The sequence below is a fragment of the Octopus bimaculoides genome, chromosome 8, assembly GCF_046866305.1.
Source record: "Octopus bimaculoides isolate indiv1 chromosome 8, ASM4686630v1, whole genome shotgun sequence".
Lineage (NCBI taxonomy): Eukaryota > Metazoa > Mollusca > Cephalopoda > Octopoda > Octopodidae > Octopus > Octopus bimaculoides.
Genome location: NC_142935.1, coordinates 2009592 through 2032862, shown reverse-complemented (window position 1 = coordinate 2032862; position 23271 = coordinate 2009592). Strand labels below are relative to the sequence as shown.

The 23271-nt window shown below is 39.8% G+C and overlaps 1 long non-coding RNA gene across 2 annotated transcripts; it reads right to left on the bottom strand.

Moving 5' to 3' along the window:
* Positions 1-796: 796 nt before the first annotated feature.
* On the bottom strand, positions 797-22993 carry LOC106872626 (uncharacterized). 2 transcript variants are annotated; one of them, XR_016242749.1, is made up of 5 exons: positions 22863-22964; positions 6811-6926; positions 5222-5426; positions 1530-1572; positions 797-939 (listed from the first exon to the last, which is right to left on the bottom strand). It is a non-coding gene; the product is annotated as an uncharacterized LOC106872626 (long non-coding RNA). The 2 variants fall into 2 exon arrangements; XR_016242750.1 differs by lacking the exon at positions 6811-6926 and having other exon boundaries at positions 22863-22993.
* Between the last annotated feature and the right edge of the window lie 278 nt (positions 22994-23271).

The window sequence follows — 23271 nt, the reverse complement described above, 5'->3', positions numbered from 1 at the left end:
GATACCGTAGGCTGCAGGTAGTAAAGCCTGCTATGCATGCAAGACTCCAAGAGCTCCAGCAAAACCTGTGATAAAGAGAAATAATAGTTATAGTTTCAAATTTTTGCCACAAGGGCAGCAATTTGGGGGAGGGGGACGAGACGATAACATCGACCCCCAGTGATCAATTGGTACTTATTTTATCGAGCCCGAAAGGATGAAAGGCAAAGTCGACCTCAGCAGAATTTGAACTCAGAACATAGCGACGGGCGAAATACCGCCAAGCACTTCGTTCGGCGCGCAAACGATTCTACCAGCTCACCGCCTTAATAATAAGGATTTCAATTTTTGGCACAAGGCTAGCAATTTCGAGGGAGTGGTTAGTCGATTAAATTGATTCCGGCGCTTAAATGGTACTTATTTTACCGACACCGAATTGATAAAAGGTAGACTGGACCTCGGTGGAATTTGAATTCAGAACATAAGACAGACGAAATACTGCGAAGCATTTCGTCCAGCGTGCTAACGATTCTGCCAGCTCGCCGCCATAAAAATAGTAATAATAATAATAATAATAATAATAATAATAATAATAATAATAATAATAATAATAATAATAATAATAATAATGATAATAATAATAATAATAATAATAATGATGATGATGATGATGATTTCTTTTATTTTTAATGGCAACGATGATGACGACGTTGATGACAATGATGATAAGGGAAATCGATAGATTAGCAAATAATTAATTTCAACTGCAATCATCAGTCAGAATAATTCATTAATAAAGAAAGAGCTGACACAGGTCTGAAGTAATTTTTCTTTAATATTGAAGACTCTCAGAATTATACAGCTTCTTATGGAAGTTTTTCAATGTATTATGTGATAAGACTTCGGAAATCATACGAAAAAGCAGCTTTTCGGTTACTTCTGATGATGTCGCAGCTAACTCTGAAATCATAAGTTTTTTTAAAAAATGATTATTTGGTTGAAACCAGATGCAACAACGCTATATAATAATCGTATTATATCTTTCTAAGTTTCCATTTTAACCTAGTTTCAAATCCTGCATTTGCTCGTATATTTCTGCGAATAAACAGTTTTGCACGTGTACTGTGTGTGTGTGTGTGTGTGTGTGTGAGAGAGAGAGAGAGAGAGAGAGAGAGAGAGAGAGAGAGAGAGAGAGAGAGAGAGAGAGAGAGAGAGACGGTGTTTATGTGTATATATTCCATATAGAAACCCACGCTATATCATAATATTATATAATTCGTTTCTGCATCCTGACTTTGTCATCCTACTCGCAGTAAAGAAACCCCAACCATCAATACCACCACCACCACCACCACCACCACCACCACCAATACTACTACTACTACTACTACTACTACTACTACTACTACTACTACTACTACTACTACTACCATTTAATCATATATAATACGTAATGAGCATCTGTAATAGTTACATCAGTCATTCTATTTTAGTTTAATAATCTGAAATAAGAGGATCATTATTGTATTTACGATACAATTGTTTCTTACCAAACAGCAGGAACACTGAGTCCTCAAGAGTACTGAACACATTCTGCGGAAAGAAGAGACGAATACATATATATATATATATATATATATATATATATATATATATATATATATATATATACATATATATATATATAAGTTCAAAAAAAGACAAAAAACAATAACAAAAAACAACAAAGTGAGGACGTGATACGGATAGTGTTATTAGACGCTCGGGAAAGGAAAGAGAGAAAGTATGACGTTTCGAGCGGAGCCCTTCGTCGGAAAGACGGAAAGTTCAGAGAATGGAAAAACGGAGGAAGAAAAAATCGGCACCGATGCCCACGAGGTTACATTGTGGAATGACCGGAAGAGGAGGTGGTGGAGGAAAAGTTCTTTCTAAGACAGGAGAGTTAAAAAGGAAGGTGAATATGTGTGCGTGCGCGAGGATCTGCAAGTGTGTGTGTAATAACAGAACGTGTGTGTGCGTATGTATGTGTGTGTGTGTGTGTGTGTGTGTGTGTGTGTGTGTGTGCGTGGTTTGGTGGTTTATCTGTTAGTGTGTATGTGTGTATTTGTGTGTGTGTGTGACGTAGTGGAAGGAATTAGTAGCAGGAATAGTTAGTGGGTGCTTATGGACAATGGTCAGTGGAAGGTCAGCAGGCAGTCTTTGAGTATGTGTGTGTGCGTGTGTGTGTTTGTGTGCGGTTGTAGGTGTTGGGTACGTGTGCGTGTGTGTGTGTATTTTGTACGTGCGCGTGTGTGTATGTGTATGTTTTTGTGCGTGCGTGTGTGTTTGTGTGTATGTGTATGTTGTGTATATGTGCGTTGCTGTGTACGTGTGTGTGCGTGCGTTTGCTTCTGTATGTGCGTGTGTTGTTTTTGCCCATGTGTGTGTGATTGTATGCGTGTCTGTGTGAGTGTGTTGTGTTGGTGAGAGGTGTGTGTGCGTGTGTATGTGTATGTGGGTGGGTGCATTTGTGTGTGTATGCGCGTGTGTGTTTATGTGTGTCTGTATGTGTATGTCCGTGTGCGTGTGTGTGTATATTTTTTGTGCGTGCGTGTATGTGTATATTGTGTATGTTTGCGTGCGTGTGTGTGTGTGTATGTTGTGTATATGTGCGTTCCTCTGTGTGTGTGTGTTGTGTATGTGAGAGGTGTGTGTGCGTGTGTGCATGTGTGTATATGTGTATGTGTGTACGTTTATGTATGTTTATGTGTGTGTTTGCGTATGTGAGAGGTGTGTCTGCGTGTGTGTATGTGTATGTGTGTGTTTATGTGTGTGTGCGTGCGTATGTGTGTGAGAGCGTAAGGATATGTGCCAGGTTTATTTTGTGTGTGCACTCCTGTGTGTGTGTGTGTGTGTGCATATGTATGTGGCTGTGTATGTAGGCGTGCGCGTATGTATGGGTGTGTGTGTGTGTCTGTGTGTGTGTAGGGCTGTGTAAGTAGGTGTGTGTCTCTACCACTGTGTGTGTGTGTGTGTATATATGTGCGTTCGTCTATATGTGTGTGTGAGGGCGCGCATGTATGTTTGTCATGTATACAGAAACAACACAAGAGTATTTTTATAGTAGATATACATATATATATATATATATATATATATATATATAAGTTCAAAAAAACAATAACAAAAAAAAACAACAAAGTGAGGACGTGATACGGATAGTGTTATTGGACGCTCAGGAAAGGAAAGAGAGAGCGTATGACGTTTCGGGCGTAGCCCTTCGTCGGAAAGATGGAAAGTTCGGAGAATGGAAGAACGGAGAAAGAGGAAAATGGTACCGATGCCCACGAGGTTACATTCTGTATATATATATGTATATATATATGTATATGTATATATATATATATATATATATATATATATATATATATATATATATATATATATATATATATATATATATATATATATATATATATATATATATATATATATATATCTACTACAGAGGTTACATATATTATCATATCATCCCCAGATACTTTGTGGATTGGGATCTCCGTCGACAGACCGCTGATCTTAAATAAAGTTCGAAACACGAATAGTATGCAAATGAGTAGACCCAGTTTTCTGTAGCTACTGAGTTTGTTGAGTATATAAACTCATTGGTTGTTTGATTCTCCGGCTTTGGTCAAAATGATTTAGACGCTGGATTGCCGTCTCACTCTACGCCTGAAGTCACTAACCAATAAAGTTCGAAAACTATATATATATTTATTTATTGGTTAGTGACTACAGGCGTAGGGCCAGACAGATCCAGAGACGCAAGCTGATATGGAAAAGGAGGTTGTGAAAACTCAAGGATTCTTCAAACAAACAGAGACTTAGAGATGTCCATAACGAGGCCTTTGATGAGAAGGAGGGAGAGATGGAGACATATGACATAGAGGACCACTGAAAGTTCCAGCGGGACAACCTACTGAGAGCAACAGGCTAACTGTGAATGGGGCAAAGACAAGAGTGACGTGGATGGTGGAACAGTGACATTGACAGAACTATAAAAGAGAAGAGACGGGTCTGGAAAGAGTGGAAAAGTGGGGCGGGGTAGCAAAGAATCCTATCAGAAGGCTAGACGTCAAGTTTATCTAACTAGGGCAGAAGCAGAAAGGAAGAGGTTTGCCGATGTCCTACAGCGTGAAGATCAGAGACTTGAAGTGTTCCGGATTGCTCACACAGAAGTGTGTGCGGATGGGTAATTTTGGACAAAAAAAGGCGAGGAAAAGTTACAAAGAAAAACTGTTGAATGTGGAGAATCGATGGGATAAAGAGGGTTGCCCTCACGTAGATCAAACAGGAAGACCGGCTATCCTAGTGGTAGATAAGGCAATTAAAGACATGAAAACCGGGAAAGACCCAGTCCATCTGGAATCACTGCTGAGATACCCAAATATCCAATCAGGTAGAATACGGGCTAGTCACCTGCATAGTTAATCTGGTCATATTGACCAGACCATCGGATGTTGTTGCGCAACGCTGGTCACAATGCGCTTCCTTGCATTGTTGTAGCTTTCGAAAGATGTCACCCCGCCGCTGTCTAGGTGGGCAGGACAACCCCTTCCCCCAACCGCTCCTGAACAGGACGCCAGTCCGTCGCGTTGTCAACCATTTACGGATGTGTGGACTGGAGCAACTTTGAATAGAGTATCTTGCTCAAGAACACAATGCAATCCCTATCTGGGCATCGATACCAAACTCGAAATCGTGTGTACAGCACCCTAACCATTAGGTCATGCGCCTTCGTCGACACACACACACACACACACACACATATTCATTTCGAAATGGAAGTATAGACATCAAAGAATAACTCTCTGTCTCGATGTGTCACAATTTTCTCGTTAACATAAAATGATAGTCTTGGGAATTTTGGTAAACAGAGTTTCTAAATAATCTTAATTTAAATTAATTGTGCTTCCCAATTATGTAATTAAACATTTAATGATGTTTGTCTTCATGAAACAGTTATTGAGCAGAATAAAGTGCGCACTTCATGTAAAATTTATACTTTTCTGCTAAACACACACACACACATACACACACACATACACACACACACACACACACACACACAGTCATACACACACACACACACACACACACACACACACACACACACACACTGTATATATAGATAAAAATCCAATTATTTGAACAAGATGTTTGAATTAAATGTTATTTCTGTTAATAAAATATGTATACTTACAAGCAAAAATTTCGTGCAGAAGATGCACCAAAGGGCTTACATTTGCAGCGATATAAATCTTTAACACAACTTTTGCTCTTCAAGCAGTTCACTGTATTGAGTGCACATGGAGATGACGGCATCCAGATGAGTTCGGCGGGATTTATCAGGAACAAAACCATCGACAACACAACAAACAACATGGCTTCTCTTTGTAACATTTTCACTTGTAAAGAAGAAATGAAGCACCATCAAGGAATTTAGCAGACAAATGAAACATTATAAACACGTTTACATTCAATAGAAATATTCTTTTCTACTCTCGACACAAGGCCCGAAATTTTGGGGGAGGGGGCCAGTCGATTAGATCTACCCCAGTACGCAACTGGTATTTAATTTATCGACCCCGAAAGGATGAAAGGCAAAGTCGACCTTGGCGGAATTTGAACTCAGAGCGTAACGGCAGACGAAATACCGCTCGACGTGCTAGCGTTTCTGCCCGCTCACCACCTTATTCAATAGAAATATTACGACCTCAAGCAGAACGTTTGGGATCGGTAGTTCGACTTCCTAGTGATACTAGCAAAGTGGAAGGAAATGACAGGATGTGTGTGTGTGGGGGGGGGGTATTCTTTTACTTGTTTCAATTATTTGACTGCGGCCAAACTGGAGCACCGCCTTTAGACGAACAAATCGACTCCCAGGACTTATTCTTTGTAAGCCTAGTACTTATTCTATAGAGCTGTTTTGCCGAACCGCTAAGTTACGAGGACGTAAGCACACCAACATCGGTTGTCAAGCGATGGACGGAGGACAAACACAGACACACAAATACATACATAATACATACATACATACATACATACATATATATATATATATATATATATATATATATATATATATATATATATATACATATACATACATGACGGGCTTCTTTCAGTTTCCATCTACCAAATCCAATCACAAGTCTTTGGTCGGCCCGAGGCTATAATAGAAGAAACTTGCCCAAGGTGCCAGGCAGTGGGACTGAACCCGGAACCATGTGGCTGGGAAGCAAGCTTCTTACCACACAGCCACTCCTGTGCTTTTAAATGGGCGGCACTTTTCATTCTGTTGTAGGCTACTGCTGTAGGCAATATGTGTTTTTTGTGGGGTCCGGGGGTGGGGGGGCGGCAAACGAAAGCTGCCCCGGGCGGCACACACTCTTGCTACGCTAATGGTTACAATCGTCTCTTTCAATCTGGAATAACAAAAGTTGGCAGGTCAGATTATTAGATGTATAATCTAGGATATAATCTAGGTTAATCTAGCGTAATTATAAGTGCCTCTTATTAAGAAAAGTCTCAAACTTATGGAATGCACTTCGTCTTTCGCTTCGCATATTTTATTAATTCCTTTGATAAAGACACCATTTATAAATACGACATCTCATCTCCACTTTGGTTTATTTTCTGAGTGGCGAAGTGAATCGCATACGAAAATTAACCAGTCATCAATCGCATATGAAAATTAACCAATCATCAATCGCATACGAAAATTAACCAGTCATCAATCGCATATGAAAATTAACCAATCATCAATCGCATATGAAAAATGTTTATTACCGTATGATCGATGTGGCGAGACGGAGTGCCCGCAGAATGTTTAACATTTCTTCTGGCTCTTTTCGTTCTGAATTCGAGTCCTGCCGAGCTCAACTTTGCCCTTCATCTCTTCAGGGCTGTAAAAATAAAGTACCTTTCGACTACTAGGGTCGATGTAATCAACTTGACCCCTCCTTTCAAAATTGTTGACCCTGAACTCTGCAACGGACCAGTATCTCGTTTAGGTAAAATGATGTGATCTCGATCACTTAGATGCCATGGAAACCGATAACCAACCCTAGAAGTCCTTGGCAGTGGCGTAGCTAATATAGGAGGGAGCAAGTGGTGCGATCGCCCTCCACGTCGAATGCATTTTCCAAAATTGGCGCCCTTTCAACAGTTGTTTTAACTCTTTACTTACCTGTGTCAGTAGTTGTAAGTTTCATACATAATGAGACATGAAGTTAATGAATGTAAATTAGAAATATGTCTACAGTAATTCCTCGACTATCCCGGGTGTTACGTTCCAAACCACCACCGAGGTGAAAATCCGCGAAGTAGAAACAGTACTGTACTGTATATTTTATTATTATTATTATTATTTTCATAATTTGTATATATTTATTTTATTTTAAATGCAAAACAACACCACGAAGGAATCGACGGAAGCTTAAATAATAAACCGCGATATGGCGAGGCATTACTGTATTATAACTAATGAAATATTTCGCATAATTTAAGAGAAATGAGTTTAAAATTGTTTCGTATGTGTCACGGAGCCTTTTTTTTATGTGCTCGCTCCCACTAACTTTAAAATCTGGTTACGCCTCAGCTCCAAGGACTCAAGAAAAAAGAAATATGTGCAGTGGGATAGAGGAAATAGAACTGTGGAATGCTTAAGATTATCTCTTTCATCTACTACATATGTGGAAATCTGTGGGTGTGATTGTTTGTGGCGTTGTTATCTAACTCTTCCTACATAGTTTTATCGATTTTGATGAAACTTGACACGTGAGTAGAACTCATGTCTGGAAAACTAGTGACATACTTAGATTGTTGAAAAAATCGATAATAAGGCCCCTGGAAAGGATTCTTATATCTACTACATATACCTAATATATTATTTTTAAACATCCAAGGGAAATAACCCATTCGCTCTTGAAAGGTATCCTTACGTATAGCCAAGGGAAATAGCCCATTCATATTCGTAAATTATTTCGTATAAATCAAATTGAGTATCCTTATTTCTTAGTATCTGAACTATTTCAGTTATTTTTGCAATTTATCCAATACAACCCTTAAACAAGTAAATAGTATTTTCCTAAACAATATACCCACTTATTTTGGTTAGTGACTTATTTACGAATATACTAACACTAGCGCCGCTGAGAGTAATATTCTCTGCGAACGCACAAAAGCTTTTTTCAGAGTTATTTACTTTGAATTGTAATTATCTCATATCTGATTAACCTGTTATTACGTAACATGCTTCATGATTTTAGTATACATACCTTAGTATTTCCTCCTGAGTTCTATATACTCTGGGAACGTATTAAAACCCTTTTCGGGGCTACTTTATTTGAATTCTTACTATCGGGTAATTAATTTCATGTTATTACATAACTGATTTCACAATTTGGGTATTCATAACTTTTGGGGAATTCCTGAAAACAAGATCCTGTGTAAGACAGTTAAGTATTCTCAATAAATGCACAAAAACCGTTTTAAGGGCTACATACTTTGTATTGTTGTTACTAGATTAGCGAAACAGTTATGAGAACGGAACCAAGAGATAAGCCCCGCTTTCCCGGGAATTACCGGGTACGTCAGCTAGTATCTACATACGTGAGAAAACATTTCTCTAACAGTGTAATTGTTAACCTGTCGTAAACAGCTGACTTGTTTAAAAATTTTCTCATTTAACATTTACTGCAGCAATTTTGAACGTTAACTTGGTTGGCAAAGATTTTTCTCTCACAAACAAAATCTGTAAGCGTTGAAAGAGCCTTTATGCGATTGTTTGACTTGCTAGAAACAGCAGTAAAATCTACTTCAAATTACTCTCTGCAGTCTTAAAAAGAAAAGAAGTTATGTATGTGTTGGATAATACAGACCTGGATGTTTTATGCTGAATATTATACTGCTAGAGAGTCGTGGCTGGGTGGGACGCCTTTGTTCATATGCAATACTTGTAAACAATAAACTCCATGAATGGAATTCACGAACTAGCTTCTTTTTTATCTCACTAGGAGCGAGGTAAATGCAGTAAGAATAGAGGAGGGGGGTCAGTGGGGCCCCATTTAAGCGGCCCTTCAGAAATTGAACCTCCTTACGATATTCCCTGAGAGTCCATGGTATGAAATTCATTGTTATTGCTCCGATTTGGTCGCCAATATCATGTATCTAGTTTTACATGCAGTAAAAATAGGGGGTAGTGGGGGCCCCAAGTAGGCGGCCTTAACAAAATAGACCCCCTTAAAACATTTCCTGGGATAAGGGGAGTTGCTAGTTTGAGTTGTGTTGTCCTTGCACCAACGGCCCAGGAGGGGTTAACGAACATAAAAACGCAAAGGACAGAAAAGCATCACCGAAATTTATAAAATAGGATCAGCCATAACTTGAGCCGCATTTGACTGAATCCTTTCTGAAGCAACACACACACACACACACACACACATACACACACTGGCACTCCATCGGTTACGACGAGGAGTGTTTCAGTTGATCCAATCAACGGAAGAGCCTGCTCGTGAAATTAGCGTACAAATAGCGGAGTATTCCACAATCACGTGTACCCTTAACATATTCCTCAGGAAGATTTAGCGTAACACAGAGTGTGACAAGGCTCGCTCCTCTGAATTATAAGTACAACTCATTCTCACCGGCCGAGTGGACTGGAACAATGTGACATGAAGCGCTTTGTTTAAAGCGCCGCTGGGACTCGAACGCCTTTACGATCGTGAGCTAAATATCCCTAAATACTAAGCAATGCCTTCACCACAAACACACACACACACATACACTCACACACACAGATGTGTATACACACACACACACGCATACACACACACATACACACACACAACACACACAGACACACACAGACACAGACACACACACACACACACACACACAGAGTCACAGACACACACACACACACACACACACACACACACACACACACACACATACATATATATATATATATATATATATATATACGACGGGCTTCTTTCAGTTTCCCTGTACCAAATCGACTCACAAGACTTTAGTCGGCCCGAGACTATAGTAGAAGACACTTGCCCAAGGTGCCACGTAGTGGGGCTGAACCCAGACTTATGTGGTTGGGAAGCAAGTTTCTTACCACAGAGCCATGCCTTTCGCCTATGTCCATATTGTATTCAAAGAATAGACCCAACGTCTCCGTTGCGACTAAAAGGCGACTAGAAAAGATTGAGGAAGAATTTGTACTCCGACCCTGTAGAACCCTGGCCAGCATCAGCTACCCAAACAAACCCACCTGAGTGGTGCAGAAGAGTGTCATCTGTCAGTTGTAAGGAATCACCAACAAATGGGGGAGGCACTGTTACAGCGCATTCTCCCATACCACCACTACTACTACTACTACTACTACTACTACTACTACTACTACTACTACTACTACTACTACTACTACTACTATGTCTATAGGTTTCATTGATTAGTTTCTTATGTTGTTTTGTAGAGACGCTATTTATGGTTGACGTCGTTTCATTTGTTAATTCGTTGGTTCCTTTTTTTTCGTTGATCAGCTTCACTGGTGCTTCTACGTAATTTGTTTTTTAGATGCAGTCTGTCTGAGATTGCTTTCCTGAAACACTTCATCTGCGTATCGTTTGCTATTCGCCAAATTTGAAGTCATTCCACCTCCTAATCTACTATCATTCCCCCTCCCTATCCATTGTCTAATCACCTCTTTTACTAAGCTGTGTCATATCTTAGTTGTTTATTTGTTTATCATCTATTTATTGAGTGATATCCACCATCTGCCGATTAGATGATTTACATCATTTCTATCCTGCTTTGCTAAATTTATATAGTCCATAGATTGCTATGTTGTATCTGAAGTCGTTAACTATACTTTTGATGATTTTTTTTTTTTTTTTGCGGTGAGCTCCGTTTTACATCTGACGTTTCTTAACTGTCGTTCTTTACCGGAGGCTAATTTGCTTTTCAGTCCTTTGTATTGGCGTGATTGTGACTGCTGTTTCCGTTGTCGTTGTTTCTTCAAATTTTTACCCCCACTTGAAGTGCGAACCAGCTTTTTTTCCCCGCCCATCTTCACATTGTTATTTAACTTACAGTTAAGCTTTGTAACACACATACACACACAGAGAAATATATATGATGAGGAGGAGGAGGAGGAGGAGGAGGAGGAGGAGGAGGAGGAGGAGGAGGAGGAGGAGGAGGATAGTAGCCCAACATGTGTATGTAAATAGCAAAATAAAACAATCGATCATGTTGTCTCCATGTATAATCTTCTTGCACCTACAGAGTATCTCAAGAGCTATGGTAGAGCACCACAGTATATTCACTGGGTAACTTGCAAAGATTTGGACCTGCCCCATGACAAAAACTGGCGAGAACACAAACCACCACCAGTGCTTGAAAATGACCACATCTTACTCCTCTGGAACTTCACCGTTCAAACTGACAGGAAGATAGATGCAAATAGGCCAGACATCATACTGAAAGACTTCAGACAAAAATCATTCCTTCTTATTGATATGACTGTCTCAATCGATATAAACGTATCTGTCAAGACCTGCCAAAAACTGAGCAAATATAAAGATCTTGAAATAGAAATTAGCAAAATGTGGAACCTCAAGACTAAAACAAAACCTGCTGTCATAGATGTCCTAGGAATGATAGCAAAAGGGGCTGATTGCTACCTGTCTCAGATATCAGGAAATCCAAAAATGGAAGAAATTTAAAAAATAGTGCTTATGGGAACTGCCCATATCGTACGTAAACTATTGTCTATGTAATCCCCAAAACATTTTAATCTGTAAACATTGTCAAAATACTTTTAAATGTACATAATAGCAAACGCATTTTACTGTCATCTTAACACAACACCAGCATCTTATAATCAAATTACTTTTAAAACAAACTTCTAATTTACTTATGTTTTGACAGACATTCTCTAGAACAATACTCTGAGCAAAACCAAATATATGGCACCCTAGTCATAACACCAGCTTGAACTTCTGTCTTGTCTCTTGAGGTCTCTGAGTGAGACTTGGAGACAGCTTGTACAAATACAAAGCAAAAACCAAACAAATAATAATAATAATAATAATAATAATAATAATAATAATAATAATAGTAAATCCATGGAGAGAATTTATAAATATTTTTATATATTGCTACGCGCGTTTCCACAAATCACATGTTTCTTAAGATCATAGTCCATATTCCTGGAATAATTACAGTACAGTCTGTAGTAGCTATGGAGATCGGGTAGATCATGTTCATGCATTCATTTCTTCGGTTGATATGGCATTAATGGATTTTTAACTGAGGGTTGTTGATGAATTTTGACCAATGAAAACATTGATTGGAGTATGTGGGCATTTCTGTATGTATTTGGTGGGGAGGGGTGGAGGTGATGGAAAGAGAGGAAGGAGATGGAGGCATTTTGAATATGCATATAAAAGGTATTTTATTATCGCGTAAACGAACTTAAGGGACATACATGCATACACACACACACACACACACACACACACACACACACACACACACACACACACACACACACACATATATATATATATATATATATATATATATATATATATATGCATACATGTGTAAATGCTTGTCATGTGTTAGCCAGCTAGATTAAATATTCAATCCTGTTTACCTTACATATAATAGACGTGATCAGATTCTAAACACTTCCACTATGACGATTTATTGACTTTTGTATCGCTAAATATACAAAAACTGTACGTATGCGTACACACACGTACACTTACACACATATACATATGCATGTGTGTGGGAGAGGGGCGTACGGAAAGAAAGAAAGAAAAGAAAAGGCAAGAAAGAAATAAAGAAAGAAAGAAAATTGTATCGATCAGTTGTTTGCCACATTCATAGGGTTGGTTTTGTAATTCCTGATAGTATAAGAAATTCTGTAACCATAGATATATTCACACATATATGGTTATATCACACCACAAGCATACATGCAAACGTATACACATATATAAATAATTCATGTATACATACATACATACATACATACATACATACACACATCGTTAATAACTAAATAGATACGTATACATACATACATACATACATACACACACACACATATATATATATATATATATATATATATATATATATATATATATATATATATACATGATGGTCGATGTAACTATCAGTAAGAACTGAAGCAAGGATTATAGTCAGGAGCAAAATTAGGTCATCGATAGGAATATTTCAAACTGTCAGCTTGTCTGTTCGTTCTGGGAGTGAACCTTTTGTCAGTCCAGTTGAGCAAATGTCAAAGCTACATGGTAGCATCTGTAGAGATGGAGAGAACACTTAATATCGTTCGTTTACATCGATGACCTTAAGCGTATATAGTAAATCAATGCAGCAAAGATTGTTGATCAGATATGGATATCGATGGCCTGCTTCTATCTTCAAGGACGAACTGCTTGGAATTGGTGACACGATTGCACACGTTGGGGCTGTGTGTAAAGCAAGAATGACGAAGCGATACATTAACAGAATTTGGAAGATGTGGAAGTCAGAGGTGCCTACGGTTATTAAAACCATACGTAGAGCATCAGAAATGAGTTGCTGAAAGAAAAATAATTCGAAATTTCATCGAAACTAATTATCCGAGAGATGAGGAGACAATCAAGAGAAATCTCAAAGAATCGTTCTAGGAATATAGTGACTCATTCGGGAGATAAATCTGGAATACGAAAAAGATTCGCCTCACATCAAAGTATACTTTTTAAATGGTGGTGCCTTTGAGATTGGTAGAAAAAATCTCAAATAAGAAAGCGTCAATTTGATTGTCAGCTATTGGTACAAAGGGAGGGAGAGAAAGAGGGTGAGAGAGATTTGACTGTCGGCTGCTGGGAGAATAAAAAATCTAAACATTTTATCACGGTTATGTTATTGAAATTTATCAGCAAACAAAGATATGAATATATCAGACTGGCTGGCATTGACATAAACATATCTGATAATAAAAGCAAAACCACTCACACCAATTTCGTGTCAGCATCTAATGAATAAAATTTTATGAAGCCTATCTAAACCTATTCCTCTGGGATCACCATGACAGTAATAATATCTCTGCTGAACAAGTAGAGGGGGGGGAGGAGTTTGGTAATGAGGTGAGTTGGTTTTGAACAATAAATCTGTGATGTCAGGGGTGTGTCGGTATAGGAAAGAATTCTTTGAAGTGTGGCTGCGTTTCATGTAGACATTTGATTCTGCTCCGCGTACCATGGATACTAGAGGTCATTCAATTTGCTAAAGTTCCAGAGACCGTAGTCAGAGCCATAGACAACATTGCTTCGTCCTGGGCCATTATCCTGACGTTACATATTGGAAGTGATTATAACATCACTGAGAAAGTAAAGTATTGCAAGAGACGGTTTCTTCTTGTTTCTGTTAATACTTTTAGTGAAGCCCTTATCCTTTTTGTTGAGGAAATCTGAACCAATCTGCCACAACTTCTTTGTGCATGATCTGAAAGATTGTCAAAACTATTAATGCTATGAAGAAGAATCTTTACCTGAATACGACATTATCAATCGATAAAAGGAGAGAGTTTGACCAAGATAAATGTTCCTGTCTTATAATAAAACGAAGGCGGTCTACAGAGTCAAACGAGGAACATCGCTGTCAATGGGAAAACTATTTCTTTAGTAATTAGGAATGGATGAAAATATATCCTTGTGACAAGGAACGTGCTACCAGAGAATAGAACAGCAAGATAAAAAGTACGATCTTCATAGCTGGTTTCATACAATAAACCAGTGTCCTAAAATGTGTTTGCTGTTGTACCTGTCATCATGCCATTTGTGCTACTGGATTCGATGCTAGATGATATGTGAACCATTCATGTCAAATCCCAAGAACTATTAATAATCACTAAAAATTCCTGTATCAATAGTAATATTGACTCACACACACACACACACACACACACACACACACACACACACACACACACACACAGACATACATATATATATATATATATATATATATATATATATATATATATATATATATATATATATATATATATATTATATATATATATATACACACACATATACGTGTGTGTTGTTATATTTCGGGGCGGTCACATTCTTTTGCTAAATAAACACACGCACTATATATTCGTTCTTCACTTCAGCTTTATTATTGTTCTTATTTTGTGTCCTTTGTTCTAATCACACCTTGAAGGCTATAATCCAAGACCAGGAGATTGCCATAAAATATTTCACGGACAAACGAGACTGCGAAGCCTTGAAAATCCTCATCTGGAACCGCAAGTGTCGATCATGTCACTCTTCTTTAAAAGACGTAACGTATTTAACCAGTAGGTGCTCAAAAATGTTATCGAGGTACTACTTCCCATTGGAATATGATGTTGCTACAAGAATATACAATATAATCGACAGAAAGGACTGCCCTGGAATAAATATTTAAAAAAGCACCGCTGCTATGGAATAGATACATATTAGCACAAAGAATATTGGTGGAATATTCAAAACTTATACCGTGAGTAATCATAACAGATCTAACATAGTTATTTGGGATAAAAGAAAAGTAATGTACAATCATAGACGAGAACATCTCTTCCAAAATCAGCAAAAAGGAGAATATCTATGGATAACTATTTCGAAACCTGCAACTTCTCTACACTGAGGATAAATTTTTTCGCCCAAAATATGAATAATGACTTGGCAAAGAATCAGAGTCCCATTGCTTGCTGAATATTACGCATAAAGTTTAGACAAGCTGTCTCGACCAAGATCAAAGTAAGTCTAACGATATAGTAACAGATGAACAAGCAGGAAAAAAGAGTGGGGGGTGGGGGCGGATAGTGGTGGTTTGTGTCTAACAATTTTGATTAAATAAACCTGTTTCGTCTGAAATAAGGAAATAGAAGAAAATAATAACGATTCAATTGCAAAAATGTGGCTGATTCTATTCTCCGCTCGTTGTTGCTCAAAGTCACAGCACTTGGTAAGAGTACCTACTGACCTAGTTAATTATGTTGAAAGATTCACAAAGACTTCAATCAACAATCCTCGCACTTTTATCTGAAAGCGGAAAGATTGTTTTGTCGTTATGCATATTTCTAAAGGAATATTCCAGCGAGACAGTATGTCTGTGTTACTGTTTATTTTGGCACTAAACCCACTGTCATTTCTTTCATAATACAAAAATCCTGTTATTATGTATTGAGAGATCTACAACAACAAGATACTACTGTAAGCCACAATTTCTTTGTGGACGATCTATAGATCTATAATAGAAATATTTACAATGCTGAGAAACAGCTGGATTTAATTACAACATTTTTCAGCTGATATAAGGATGGACTTTGGCCAAAAGAAACTGGTACTTATTTTATTGACCCTGAGAGGATGAAAGGCAAAGTCGACCTCGGTGGAATTCGAACTCAGAACGTAAAAACGGGCAAACAGCCACTAACCATTTTGTCTGGCATGCTCACGATTCTGCCTGTTTGCCGCCTTACTTTGCCATTGATAGGAAATACCGATCTGAGATCGATATATAAGTACTTTTGCTTTTGTTGTTCAATAGAAAGAATATTGGTGGAACATCTCCCTTCAAGACTTCTACCAAACCAGACATGATAGATCTGATGAAATTGCCCGGGAGAGACAAGAAACGTTATGTGCGGTCATCAGATTTGGTCTTTCTCTCTATAAATGTGAACTTCTTTGCTCTTTTCCTTGTTTCAGTCATTAGACTGCAACCATTCTGGGGCACCGCCTTGAAGAATTTTTAGTCGAATGAATCAAGCCCAGGACTTATCCAGTTTTAAGCGTGGTACTTATTTTATAGGTGTCTTTTGTTACGGGGACATAAATACACCAACACCGGTTGTCAAGAAGTGGTAGGGACAAACAGACACAAAGACATACACACACTCATGCACACACATACTTACGTATTACTGACATAAAAGTTATTCACGCGCGCGCGCGCACGTGTACGAGTGAAGAGAAACAAACAAAACAAAATGGTGCAACGCTCATGACTTTCGGAAACATTTTTCCATGCTCAGAATTGTCAAAACATGGCATAAACTACGCACATCAGCAGTTAACTGTGAGGGCACTGCATCCTACGCAAAATTCCATGCTTCCCAAAATTCACCAACATTACTCCTGACGTATCTATTCACTCTTTCTTCTTTATGGACATTAGTTACATTATTTACATTTGACGGATATTTTTCACTCTTTCTTCTTTATGGCTCTTTTTTCAAGTTCACTTTTCTTGATATTTGATTCTTGTGTATTGCTTACGTCATTTTAGCCTTCATTGTTTTCTATCTTTTCTTGACTTAAAACTGCTTTCTGTCCCCTCTTTCAACCTTTTGTAAAGCACCTGAGCACTAGTTAAGGCACCTGGCCCTAAAGTCAGGATACCCATGATTTTTAAGGGGTCTTTCCATGAGCAGCCCTCGAACGTCTCCTCCCTAATGAGGATTACACATTGTTGATTTGTTTCTTTTTTATAATTTGGTTAGTCTTGAGTACACGCAAAATCCTCACAACACTCACTCACACACATACACACAATACATTCTTTGTTTTGTCCTTTACTGTCCATAATGTATTTTCTTAATGTAAACCCTTGTGGTCAGTAAAGAAATTATTATTATTATTATTATTATTATTATTATTATTATTATTATTATTATTATCATTATTATTATCATCATCATTGAGGGAGAGAGCAGAGCATGCCATCAAAGTGACACTGGGGTAAAATATACGAAGCCCAGTATTTCCATCATGGCTACCCGTCTGATAAGGGTATACCAGGCACATGCATCACAACCATATGTGCACAACATGGTGATCCCGTATCAAGATAAACAGCGTATGACCTCGCAGGTGGGGCCCAGTTAGAGGAGGGAGAGGCCATTGTGCTTCACAGTTACCGCTCGCCTCAAGCTTGGCAACTACCAGCCAGTTAGGTGCTGTCCCGACACAGCCCGCCTGTTCCACTGGGTGCGTGGCCTTCAGGGAAACTAATATCCTGAATCGTGGGCTATAAACACTGCACCAAGAAAAACAAACAAACAGGCAAACAATCAACGCAAGAAACCAGCATTCAGACTCGAATGCTGGAACATACGGACCATGACAACTGCTCTGTCAGAAGACCTTCAAAAGATCAGCGACACACGCAAGACAGCAATGATCAACAACGATCTGCTACGACTGCAAGTGGACATTGCAGTACATGAGGAGACGAGGCTCCCAGATTCGGTGACCTTTCGTGAAAGAGAGGATACTTTTTTCTGGCAAGGAAACAGCATAGATGAAACCAGCGAACACAGTGTTGGCTTTGCTGTGAAGAACTCTCTTCTGAAGTTAGTAGAACTCAGCAGCAACGATTCGGATACTCTCACTCCGGTTGCAAACTTCTGATTGGCCTGTCAACATTATCGGTGCTTACTCCACACAAGACGCCAAGGGTAAGTTCTACGATCAGCTCTATAGGAAAATACAGGTGATCCAGCTACCTGGTGCTACTTGGCCACTTCAACGCCAGAGTGGGAGCTGATGACAACTCCTGGCAAGGATGTCTGGATCGATACGGGGTTGGCAACATGAATAAAAATGGGCAGCAGCTGCTTGAGTTCTGTATGTTCCATAGACTATGTGACACCAACACCTGCTTCTAGACTAACGCTCAACACAATCTCCTGGCGTCACCCTCGTTCAGGGCACTGGCACCAGCTAGATTTGATTTTCCCAAGACGCAACCACCCGAGGAATGTCCTTCTAACTCAGTCTTTTCAGAGCGCTGACTGTGACACAGACCACTCCCTGGTTTGCTGCAATCTCAAATTCCAACCAAAAAGGATGCACCGCGTCAAACCCACAGACAAGCAGCGTATCAATGCTGCTGCAAGCCAGCAGTCAACTAGGACAGATGCATTCTTCAAGACACTGGAAGACACCCTCCTTGCACACCCACCGGAAAGCAATATTCAGCAGAGATGGAGCTCTCTCAGGGATATCATCTATAGCACCGCACTGAGGGCCTTTAGGATAAGGAGGAAAATGACACAAGACTGGTTTGAGGCGAGTGTGAAAGAGTTCAATACGTCCATGAAGGAGAAGCGTACTGCCCTGCTGAAGCACAAACACCAACCCACCAGGGCAACGCTGCAAGCATTGAGATCAGCAAGGAAGATGCACTGGACAGTAAGATGCTGTGCAAATGACTACTAGTTACAACTATGTGAAGACATCCAACTGTCGTTTCACACGGGCAACATTCGCAGAATGTATTAGGGGATCAAGAAAGCCATTGGCCCAACCCGTCGCAAGACAGCTCCACTCAAATCCACATCAGGGGAAGTCATCAAGGTCAGTAGAGAGCAGCTGGAAAGATGGGGGGGGGGGTACATTATTCCGAACTCTACGCCAAGGAAAGCATCTCGGACAGCGCGCTAGACACCGTAGAACACCTACCTGTCATGGGGAAGCTGGACACACTGCCACCTGCTGAAGAACTGAGCAGAGCCATTAATGGCTTTCCCACTGGAAAAGCACCGGGTTTGGACGGCATCCCACCAGAGATCATCAGGTGTGCAAAAAAAAAGTTCTACTTAGCCATTTGCTGAAGCTGCTGTGTCGGTGCTGGGAGGAGGGAAGAGTCTCGCAAGACAAGATAGACTGCAACATTGTCGCCCCATATAAGAACAAAGACGACAGAAGCGACTGCAATAATTACCGAGGTATCTCGCTGTTAAGCATCGTCGGGAAGGTCTTTGCCCGCATGATCCTAAACAGACTATAGAAAATCAGTGAGAGGTTTTACCCTGAATGTCAGTGCGGTTTCAGATCAGAATGCTCCACCATTGACATGATCTTCTCTCTTCGACAGCTATAGGAGAAGTGCTGAGAGCAAAGGCAACCACTCTTCATCACCTTCATGGCCTGTTCAAAATCCTTGCCAAGATTGGCTGTCCTCCAAGACTCCTCAGGATTGTCCAATCGTTTCACGCGGATATGAAAGGCGTCGTTCAATCTGATGGCTCTTTGGAGGCATTCAACATACGTAGCAACGGGAAGCAGGGCTATGCGCTTTCCCCCACCTTGTTTGGCATCTTCTTCACAGTCATGCTGAAACATGCATTTGGGACATCAACTGATGGTGTCTACCTTCATACCAAATCAGACGGTAAACTGTTTAGTCTGACGAGGCTCAAAGCAAAATCTAGTGTTCGTCAGGTACTCATCAAAGAAATTCTGTTCATGGACGACGCAGCATTGACAGCGTACTCTGAGGAGCAAATGCAGCACCTCGTGAACAAACTCTCAAAGGCCAGTTAGGCATTCAGCCTGACTATCAGTCTGAAGAAGACCAGGGTGTCAAGTACATCCACCACTCCCACTATCACCAACAACAACTATAAGCTGCTGAAGGTAGTCCATGAATTCACTTACTTCGTCTCCACCATCTCTGATGACCTCTCCCTGAGATCAGCAGGCGAATTGGACGAGCATCCTCCACGTTTGCCAGGCTCAAAACGAGAATCTGGGGAAACATAAAACTGGCTGCAAACACCAAGATTGTTGTCTATAAGGCGTGCGTCCTTAGTACGCTACTTTACGACAGTGAGACGTGGAGCCTCTGCTTCATGAGGCATCAACGTCTTTCAACTTCGTAATTTGAGACGTATCTTGGATATCAAGTGGACCGACAACATCACCAACACCGAAGTCCTCAACTAAGCCAAAATGCCCAGTATATTCACCCTGTTCCAGCAACGTCGTCTGTGCTGGTTCGGTCATGTACGTCGCATGCTGGACAGGAGGATCCCAAAAGACCTCTTGTATGGGGAATTGGCCACCGGCACAAGAACACGAGGACGACCTCATCTTCGTTTCAAAGACGTCTGCAAGATAGATATGAAGTCGCTTGATCCGGAAGTCCTGAGTGGAGGTCGCAAATGATCGCCCGTGCTGGAGACAAATACTGCAAAAGGGGATGAAGAGAGCGGAAGGAAAAGAGGAACTCGCTACCAAAGAAAAACGCACTCGACGGAAGGAAAAACTAGTAGCGCCCGTAGAGAGCTCTTTCGAACGCAGTCGCAGTATGCGTGACTGCCGCTCCCGTGTGGACCTCTTCAGTCGCAGCAGACGCTGCACCACCATCAAAGGCTGATACGATTTCTCTGGGCGCAGATTCATGGCCTCTCGAAGACCAATAGATGCCTACTACTACTACTACTACTACTACTACTACTACTACTACTACTACTACTACTACTACTACTACTACTACTACTAATAATAATAATAATAATAATAATAATAATAATATATATATATATATATAAACGCAGCAAGTTTAGATGGGCTGGACACGTCGCCTGGCTCTCCGATAATCGGTGGACCCGCGCAGTTGTCGAGTGGTACCCGCGCGAGCGGACCAATCAGAAGGCCTCCACGACGGTGGAGTTACGATTTTAGGAGGGCGATTGGGACCACGTGGATGAGGAAGGCGCGATCCAGAGAGGAGTGGACAGCGTGCTGTGACCAGCAGTGTCAAATGGACGCCCGACGGACTGGTCGGTCAAGGTGATCAAGGTGATACATATATTGGGTCATCCCATAAGTAACACGTCTTTTTTTCAATTACATGAACTAAAAGTTGGTGGTGGACGAGATAAACTACCAGCATCAACTTGCTATAAAAGCAGGTAGTAATTTTACCTTGTGCTTATTCTTAGTGCAAGTATTGAGGAGTGCAGTTCGACTTTAAAGTTATTTTTTCCAAAGCTATAAGGGAAGTGACAAAGGAGCATATTCGGCATATTCTGCTTTATGAATCCAATAAAGGTAAAAACGCAACGGAAAGTACGAGGAATATTAATGCAGTATTTGGGGATCGGACAATAAGCGTAAGACAGTGTCAACGGGGATTCCAGAAATTCCGAGTCGGAAACTACAGCCTAGAAGACGAGCCGCGTCCTGGAAGATCTGTAGAGCTCAACGAGGGTGATCTGCAAGCCCTGGTGGAACAAAATCCCATCGTAACTGTGGAAGAACTAGCAGGGATTATCTGATTATCATTTATTCCACAGTCTTTGAAATCATTTGGATGGGGAAAAAAATGAATTCTGTAGACGCGGCCAGAACAGTACTGGAGGAGCATTTTTCGTCACGGGCAAGTGAATTTTGGAAGAAGGGCCTTGCAAGTCTACTAGACAGATAGAAGAGCATTGCAGAAAATGATGGAGAATATATTTTAGATTTAAAAAGAACTTTATCTTAATTTTGAAAAATAAAAGAAGTATAAAAAAAGACGCATTCACATATTGACAGATCTGAAGAAATGTCTTTACTCAAGCAATAACATCTTGTCAACAGCTTAAATTCTGGCGAAAAACTTGAATACATCTCAAAGAAAAGGCAATAGAAATATTATTCTGACAAAGACGTTTTATGTCCCTGTATATTTGTGTGTGGGGTGGGGGTGTAAATATATGTGTGTGATTAGTGTATCCGCATGCGAGTGTTCTATGCGTCTATGGGTACATGTGTGTATGTCTATGTGTGTGTGTTTGTTTATGTGTGTGGAGGTGGGGGTGTAAATATATGTGTGATTAGTGTATCCGCATGCGAGTGTTCTATGCGTCTATGGGTATATGTGTGTATGTGTTAGTTTTCTTATTTGCATACAAAAATATTTGATTTCTTTTAACAATGAAATGAAACGAATTCCATCCAAATAACAAACGTACTTACAGCAAACAGCACAATTCTCAGAGGTTGACAGTAAGATTGGTTACAGCTGCAGAAAATCAGAAAATCTCACAGTGGACTTTGAAAAGGCTTTTCACTGTGATTAGCATTTCTTTAACCGTTTAACACATTTTATAACTGGATAATCTTTGAGTTTGTTACACATGAACCAATAAAAACACGACACGTATCAAATTGGCTCATACAAAGGTGTCCTTAATAATCTTATATCCAAAATAATAGTCTTATTCCATATATACATACACGCGCGCGCGCACACATACATACATGGATGATTGCATACATACATACATACATACATACATACGTACGTACGTACGTACGTACGTACGTACGTACAAAGACACTTCGATGCAGAGAGTATAAAGTTATAGTTTTGACTACGGATGAC